This window comes from Lygodium microphyllum, chromosome 14 (genome assembly GCF_053477565.2).
Source record: "Lygodium microphyllum isolate KBCC chromosome 14, Lygodium_microphyllum_v1.1.10, whole genome shotgun sequence".
NCBI lineage: Eukaryota > Viridiplantae > Streptophyta > Polypodiopsida > Schizaeales > Lygodiaceae > Lygodium > Lygodium microphyllum.
In genome coordinates this window covers 6,720,848-6,728,585 of record NC_141148.1, presented here as the reverse complement: position 1 = coordinate 6,728,585, position 7,738 = coordinate 6,720,848, and the positions used below count along the sequence as shown (strand labels likewise).

At 41.7% G+C, this 7,738-nt stretch overlaps 1 pseudogene across 1 annotated transcript; it reads right to left on the bottom strand.

Moving 5' to 3' along the window:
• Positions 1 to 216: 216 nt before the first annotated feature.
• On the bottom strand, positions 217 to 2,048 carry LOC148025286 (nuclear transcription factor Y subunit C-3 pseudogene; annotated as a pseudogene). The gene is made up of 2 exons (XR_015693038.1): positions 1,772 to 2,048; positions 217 to 1,287 (listed from the first exon to the last, which is right to left on the bottom strand). The product of XR_015693038.1 is annotated as a nuclear transcription factor Y subunit C-3 pseudogene (transcript).
• Between the last annotated feature and the right edge of the window lie 5,690 nt (positions 2,049 to 7,738).

Sequence of the window (7,738 nt, the reverse complement as noted above, 5' to 3'; positions counted from 1 at the left end):
AAACATGAACCAGCCAAGTGAGGTAGCGCTCTAGAAAGAAACACTACAATCAGGAAGCTTCCTTGAAGATCTCCAGCCCCCGACCTAGGTCTGAACAGTTGAGCTTAACCTTTTCCCCTTCCCAACCTGTGTCCCATTTTTTCAAGCTGCACTCCGAATAATGGCACATCAACGACAAACTGCAAAGATCCTTAAGTATACTTGTAGAGTCACATGAAAGTTGTGAGTGGTGTATGTACTACTATTACTGAGGTATCACAAATACTTTAACAACAAATATTCTCAAATATCCACACCGAAAATGTCACTAGAATAACAGTAATCACTTCAAGATTCTCCATCTTTAGCTTGTGAATTGTCTAATGCGCCGCCTGAGGAAGTATCTGAAAGTAGCTGCTGCTGCTGCTGCATCAACAATTGCTGAGCTGGCTGGTGAGCCATATAGGACATGGCTGGTAGCTGTTGGGATGCATACATGGTCGAGTCAACAGTCATGGCTGGTCTTCCAACAGTTATCCCTGGAGCAGCAATCATACCTGGTGCACCTGCAGTTGGTGCAGCAGAAGATGGAGGCATGTAGTACATCCCACTGTAAGGGAACGCATCTGCCGGAGCACCAACAGGAAGATTTGGCAAAGCCATGCCAGTTCCCTCATCTTTCAGTTCATCCCTAGGAACGATATCCACCAAAAAATCATAAATATCAGTGCATGAAATAGCAGCCCCAATGTCATTTTTCTGTAATGTACGACGCTTGTTCTCCTCAGTGTTAATCCAGGACCTGAGGGTGAGTTCTAAGATAAACATTTCACATGCTTTGGCAAAAACAACAGGAGCTTCTGCAGAGATCATCCTCACATCTTCATCTGCCTTCATGATCTTTTTGATCCGTGCCAATGGAAGTTGGTGGTTCTTAAAGTCAGTTACACGCTCTATCTCTTGCATCTGATTCTTCCAAAATAGTTGGAGCTGGTGGTGGCGGTGGGGGTATGCCATTGCTTGTGCCATGGGGATCTGGGTCGTTGGATAACCCCCAGATGGCATACCTCCAGGCGGCTGCCCTACTGGCGATTGGAAGGCTGGCTGCCCATGCGCCATAGCATACTGCAATTGAGACTGTGGGCTGGCAGAAGGCTTCATTACTGATTGCGATGTCTGTTGCTCCATATTTATTTCCACCAGAGTAGACCAAATCAACTACAATCACAGGAGGTGGCTAGCTGGCTACTTGTGATTGCCAGTTCTCCTGCACAATCGTCTCAGCAAACGAACAACAATTGCTCTCTCCTGGACATTCAAAAACAGCGACATCATCCTCCTCTGCACAGACTTTATTTTGTCTTAACATAGCTCACAACTGGAAGCTACCCCATGCCAATAACAAATTCATGTCAAACAAATGCACAGAGGCGTTGTTACTCTGAAAATTGCCCCATCTCAATCAACAAATATATCTCAAACAAAGGCAGTAAGAGGAGCTACTCCGGCTATTGCCTTATGCCGATCAACATATTCATCTAAAAAAAATGCAGACAGCAATCGCTACTCTGTAAAATGAATCGCTCTATATCAATCAACAAATTCATCTCAAGTAATACAAATTTCATCTTGGACAAAACGCAGAAAGAGAACTTGTTACTCGAAAATTTGCCATATCTCGAATCCAGAAATTCATCTCAAATAAACGCAGAAAAACATGGCCGGGAAATTGATTGCCCCCAATTCGTCTCAAGCAAATGCGAAAAGACGTTGCTACGTCTTATCAACACACCTCAAAGGAGTGCTAACAAAGAAGAGCTCGACGGATAACTTGAGAGCCCGCTGCCTGTGCGCTTTTCTTCGATCCTTCCTTCCTTCACAAGTAGAAGTAATAATCAGGCTTTCTCCAGAAAAGCAAGCAAGTCCAAGCCCTAAAAAATGCTGTGAGAACTTGTAGGTGAACCGCCTCTTTGTGTTGTCCCCTAGATCGATTTATGGGAGAGAGAGAGAGAGAGAGAGAGAGAGAGATAGAGAGTCATTACGGAGAGGAGAGATCAGACTATGGTCCCACGCAAGTTGATCGACCATTCTCCGTTCTAATACCATCTAGCTGCCTCCCAAATAGTGTCCCAAATGGTACCAAGCTCTTGTGTGCATTGGGGGCATCAAGCTTGGCTTTCTTGGTGGCATCTAGCTTCTCTTGTTGCTTCATGCCACGCTTAATTTGTTGTTCTAATTGAATGATGAGCTCTTGATGTTTCACTCCAACTTGCAACGAAAAATTCGATTTTTAGGTGGTGAATATTAGGGCAAAAGAACCCTTTAAACTATGCAGCATTTCGTTGACACCATATGAACCAGAGAATGTGAGCTCTAACAAAGTTCCAAATGTTAGTAGGGAATCCCTAGCTGGAATTCTTTTTAGGAAATCGGTTGGGGGTGTAATACCCTACAAAAAGGAGAGGGCTTTTATATTGTACCTACATAGTAGAAATAGATGAGCTATAGGTTCCAATTCAAATTTACATCTAGGATATTTACCATCAAATTTCCCAAATTTGAAAGCTCTTTCTCCTATCCAAATTCCTCGATGAAGGATGAGCCATAGTGGGGTCGATTGCTTAGTTGGGATGTGTTTGGACCATATATTGTCAAATTTGTATTTCCATTGAAGACGAGCTCGATTAAGATGCCATTTCTTGTTCAAATTGTTAATGAGTTTGTGGGAAGGGGACGGGAGGTTCGGAGGGGGAAGGATGGGTGATCTGTTGTCCCATTGGAAAGATTGGTGGTTGAAAGGAAGTTTAAGTTAGATAGATTTGGTGATGTTGGGGTTCCAAAGATTAATCCTATCGAGGAAAAGGTGGGGTTTTGATCTCTTATGGTTAAATTTATGCTAGATTTGCTAGGGTTGAGTCATGAATGATTTTAAAGTCTCATAAATCCTCCCAGACCTGGAGACCCTTCTTGTAGAGTTTCCAGCCATCTTTCAAGAGGTGATGAGGGGTGGACCACAGATACTAAACTAAATAGAGTCAAAGGCTATGCATGTGAGTATAATGCTTGGTTTGTCATTTAGTTTGAGGTTGTCCTTGTATTTCAATCATGACAACCATAGGTTCTTGGCCAAGGGTGGCCCTTTCCCAAAATGGACTTCCACTTGAGAAAAGGCAACTACCGGGATTGAGAGGTGTTTCCATTTGGGAAAGCTTTTAATTGAGAAGTGATCAACATGTCTATGCACTAGAACTGCCTAGTCCTCATTAGGGTGAATTATGCTTTGTGCAATCCACGTAGCTACCATTTTGTTTGCTAGTTTGGATAAGTTAGGGAGACCCAATCCTCCTTTGTTGTTTAGGGAGGATGCATGTGCTCCATGCCACCTTGGGGATCCTCTTTGTTCTATTGCTACCCCAAAGAAAATATACAATGGTGGTAATGGCTAATGAGCAAGTTCAGGAAGTAACCCATGTCATTAAGTGATTGAAAGATGAAGTTCCACTCTAGTCTTTGTCGAAGTCAATCTTAAAGAATATAAAGTCATGTTTAGATTCTTGTGCAAAACACATTCCTTTCAAAAGAGAGATAATAGCATCTAGTATGAATCTCCCCTTGATAAACCCCTTTTGCTCTTTACGAATCCAAATGTCTAGTTGTCCTGAAATTCGGCATGCTAAGGCCTTTTCAAAGATCTTGTAGGTTGAGGTGAGGCAAGTAATGGATCTCCAATCGCTAAGTATGGTTTTGTCATCCCTTTTATGAATTAGTTTAATGATCGCCGCATTGATACACTATGGAAGGGCACCATAGTGAAGAGCTTCTTTCCAAACCACAAGTAGCGACCAACAAGTAGGTCTTTAAACTCCTAAAAGAGTTCATTGGGGAGGTTGTCCAAGCCAATGGTTTTACCCTTTTTTAGTTCATTAATAGTGTCCTCAATTTCTATGGGAGAGGTGTCAACATCTAATAGAGATGCTATTGATTGTTTGAGGGACTACTTTTGGTCAAATCTTCATAATATTGGCTCGGGCATTGGTTTTTTCAATACTATATTTTGGTTTGGAGCTAAAAAGGTTCAAGAAGAAGTCATGAATAATATGTCATATACCAATAGAGGGAGGATTTCCCTCTCTTTCTTCTTCCTTAGCAAGTGGAATATCTCTTTAAGCAGGTTGTCAATTTTCCTTGCCCACCGGGATTTTGTAAAAAGAAGGATTATAGTGGGAGCTCACACTCATCCACCAAGACGACCCATGGATTGCTTATTGCTTCAAGTGTTTCAAGCGAGCACAAATGGCTATCTCTCACCTAGTGGACGTGCCTTCGATCCTACTACGGGGATGTAGTGAGCTTACCTTGATCCCCAAACGAGTAGTCTCCTCCCTCAAGCAACACGGTAGCTCCACGATTAGAGATGTGAGCTCAAGCAACCTCAAGCCTCCACCTCCAAGCTCCATCCTCCATAGCCATGCACAAGACAAGAGAAGAGAAGAGGAGAAGAAGAGAGGAGATGATGGAGAGCTTCTTCTCCAAGATCCCTCGCCCTCACACACTCACTCCCTCACACTCCCACACTCCCTCTGTCAAGCACACACAAGCAAGCAAGAAGGAGAGAAGAAGATAAGAAGAAGAGTCCACTTTTGCCACACACCAAAGAATGAGCTTCTCATTCACTTTTTGAGTTTATATACAAGCCCTTGATCCCTTGGGCACCCATCCCTTTTTTATATGACCGGACATCTTGCCAAGGTCCTCTTTTCCTATTCCCTTCTAGTTGCCTTATCCCTTCACCTATGCCCGTTTAGACTTTACAATTTGCACAAGAGGGAGCCTTGCACTCTTTTATAAAATGAATTACATTGCGCCTTACGCTTTCCTTGCTAGGATATTCGAAGCACCTTGCTAGAATGTTCGATGCTCTCCCACCTTTTTTCTGAGCTTTCCTTCTCCTCCACTTTTGTCACCCCTAGGCAGAATGAGATTCTCTATTCACTTTTTGACTTGGGCATCCTTGGTCTTCCTCTACTTCTTTTTGGGTTGCATGATCCGTAACATGTTTGTAACATTACCCCCCTCCTAAACGAGTGCTAGTCCCATAGCACTTGTGGGTCTGAGCTGATGAGAGTTTGGTGATTTGAAGGGTGGCCATGTGAGTCAATGATGATGGGGCCTCATGAGGATTGGTCCTAGGAAGAAGTTGATCACATGATTAAGGTGGTGGAGGCCGAGAGTGGGCGAGTGGATGACGAGGCCTCCGAAATTTGTGGTTTGTTGGATAAAAAAAGAGTGGCAGTAGGTAGTAATCTTGTGATGTAGGCCCTTGCTTTAATAGTACCCTAAGTAATCTAAGATAATTGTTGAGAAATGTGCAATCACATCCACTATAGCCTCTTTGTAAGGAACAACAAAAGCAAAGAATCGCATTTCAAATTTAGCCTTAGACTAGGTCATGTATGCATGGTTTATTAAAACCACAATTGGTGAATAACATGGTCCCTTTCCACCTTTTTCCACCTACCAATACCACCACCTACTGTAAGCCTATAAAAGGCACTCATCCCCACACTCATCTAGCCAATCATTCTCATTCAGTTGTACTTGCATTATGTTTGGATAATGTCAATTGTTCTTCTTTGTCATTACTTATGCCTCATTATGATAGCCTATTTGCTCATTAGTGATTCACCTTAGCATGTATCCTCAATATTTTAACATGGTATCAGAGTGGGTTTCAAGTTAATGAGTAATTAGGCCAATGATTGGGTCACTTTAGTTTGAATTTTTGGCTCCCTCCACTTTTCCATGAATCTCTCACCTACCTCCATAGCTACCCACTTTCATTGGAGGACTTGAATCTCTCAAACCAGGCATTTTCAGCTTGTTCTTTCTTTTGGATAACTCTTCCTTGACTCGGGCCGCTTCTTCTTATCACTTTACAATGTGACATCGGTGTCTCTCCTCTCTAGCATTGCGTGTTTTTCTAGTTGCTGCCCAGATTGCGACATCTTTGATTTGCATTGCTCATTCCGCCAGCATGTGCAATGATGTTGTCCACTGCCATAGGGCATTTGAAGCTATGCATCTAAGCTATCTCCTACTCATAGGGTTTCTCAAATGGCTATCTCTATGAGTAGCAATAAGCAAAATTCCAATCACCTATCAAAACCCTAAAGAGGGCAGCCATAACCATTAATCTTCAAGCTCAGATTTTACTTCATTTTCTTACTTCCTTTGGCTTAGTAATGTCACTAACTCTCTGAACTGCTACAACACTTAGTCATCAGTAAAAGCTACCACTTTAAATCAGCAAGAAGAAGATTCAACATCAAGTGCTTCAACTACATAATATATCTTAATACTACCTAGTGTTGATTAATACTAATCTTCTTGTGTCCTTTGACACACTAAAATTCAACTCTTTTGCTAGTCTATTCTCAGTTATTTGGTGTTACTCTTGCCAACAAAATGGGCAAAGATTCACCCTCATGCCGATTGAATGGTATCAGATTCCATATATGGAAAACTAGGATCAAACTGATCCTAATGAAGAAAGGCTTGTGGTCAATCACAAGTGGTCAAGAGAAGAAACCAAGGGAAGCTGCACTCTCAGTCATATGGGATAAAAACGATGATAAGGCTCAAGCTATTATCAAGCTTGAACTTGATGACAACCACATTCATCATGTCGATGATTGTGAAACTTCTCAAGCAACATGGGATCGATTAGAAACCCTGTTTGGAGCTCACTCAAAATCCTCCAAATATGGCTTACTAATTGAATTTTTCAAGCTTGACATGAAAAGTAGCACCTCACTTGCAACTCATTTGAATTATATGGAAATCTTGTTAACACAACTTGCAGGAATCAACTTGAAGATGGATGAAGACATTTGCATTGGAGTGCTTCTCAAGAGCCTTCCACTTGAGTTTGATAATTTGTCTACCACATTAATCAACATGCCAAAGCTGAAGCTTGTGGATATCAAAGCCTCTCTCCTGGAAGAGGAAAAGTAGATCAAGAGCAAGGGAGAAACAAGCAGCCCAAGAGGAGACTGACAACTCCTCTATGTGAAAGGGAAGAAGAGCATCGTTTGTGATTTTTGTAAGAAAACTGGGCATATTGAGAAGTTTTTCCATGCTAAGAAAAGATCTGAAAGAGCATATCTTGCAACAGTCAAAGAAGATGAAGACAACAAATGGAGAAGAAGAAGAAGAACACACCCAAGAACAAAAGGATAGGACTCACCAATCCCTATTTTGTAGCTCATTTTATGATAGACTTTTTTAAGTTTTAAATGTGCACTTGCCTAATGTTCTTACCATAAGCATTTGTACTCCTCATGTAACCTTTGCACACACTACAGTCTATACGCACTTAATGAGGCCTTGTGATAGCCTCTAGCTTTGTATGGTTGTTTCTTTCCATGTCTACAATTAGCAAGGTTATACTCATGACATCCTTTGTATACTCATTGTCCTTCTTGGTTGTGATTGAAGAGGGGTGTTGAGGAATGTGCAATCACATCCACTATAGCCTCTTTGTAAGAAACAGAAAAGGCAAAGAATCACATTTCAAATAAAGCCTTAGACTAGGTTATGTATGCATGGTTTATTAAAACCACAATTGGTGAATACCATGGTCCCTTTTCACCTTTTTCCACCTACCAATACCACCTATCGTAAGCCTATAAAAGGCACTCATCCCCACACTCATCTAATCAGTCATTCTCATTTAGTTGTACTTGCATTATGCATGGAT